We start from the raw sequence: 797 nt of genomic DNA, 5'->3' as shown, positions 1-797 counted from the left end.
CACCTGTGACAACACACAACATGTGACACAATTAAGAGAAGAAGGACACAAAACAGGAACGAGAAAAAGGACCTGACACAGACCGGAACTGCTCTGCCCTGCACAAGTGAATCCAATGATACAAAGTAAGTCCTTTCTTCGATGTGTCCAAATAATCTGTTACAGGACACCCATTGCACTGCACTAATTGCAAAAAACCCTCCGGGCAATGCACACACTTGCACCGACTCCCAACCTCTCTCTGGGTCTTTGCCCTGCACTTATCTTGCAGAGAGCCAGGGATGCGAATCCATCTTCGATGCAGAGCAGGGGCATCTGGGCTCACTCAGAGGTTCCTGGTATCGGGAGAGTACTCGGAGTCAACTGCGAGAAAGAAAACCAGACTCAAGATCTGAGTAGTGTGGCACGTGACCCCAACCTCCATGATCCCTCTACTCACCAGCACCGAGGCAGGTCCTCGTGTCACTGGCTCTGACCAGACTTGGACAATGTGCTGTCATCTTCTAGGATACCTGAGCGAGTGAAAGACAAAATTAGAGGGCAGTTCTGAAGCTGCAGTGGATCCAGGCTCCTCCTGCTGCCTCCCCAACTCACCTAGAAGGCTCCTCTCTCTTCAGCTGCTCCCAAGGCCTCCCCTGCAAATGAAAGGGGTAAATGTTCAAACACTGAGCTCTCAAACATTTAGGGATGGCTCACAAGCAAAGCCAAAAATCTCTAAACCCCATCAGACTCCACGCCGAAGCGTTGCTACGCACCCTGAAGTGGACAGACGGCCGCTGTGAGACAACACGGACGTG

The 797-nt window shown here is 51.4% G+C and overlaps 1 long non-coding RNA gene across 1 annotated transcript; it reads right to left on the bottom strand.

The window, feature by feature from the left end:
- Nucleotides 1–335: 335 nt before the first annotated feature.
- On the bottom strand, nucleotides 336–729 carry LOC113942449. The gene is made up of 3 exons (XR_003525920.1): nucleotides 595–729; nucleotides 440–512; nucleotides 336–363 (listed from the first exon to the last, which is right to left on the bottom strand). It is a non-coding gene; the product is annotated as an uncharacterized LOC113942449 (long non-coding RNA).
- Between the last annotated feature and the right edge of the window lie 68 nt (nucleotides 730–797).

This window comes from Corapipo altera, unplaced genomic scaffold (genome assembly GCF_003945725.1).
Source record: "Corapipo altera isolate COAL_440 unplaced genomic scaffold, ASM394572v1 49344, whole genome shotgun sequence".
In the NCBI taxonomy this organism is placed as follows: domain Eukaryota; kingdom Metazoa; phylum Chordata; class Aves; order Passeriformes; family Pipridae; genus Corapipo; species Corapipo altera.
The sequence above is the reverse complement of the archived record's forward strand: the minus strand, read 5'-3'. Positions and strand labels throughout refer to the sequence as shown.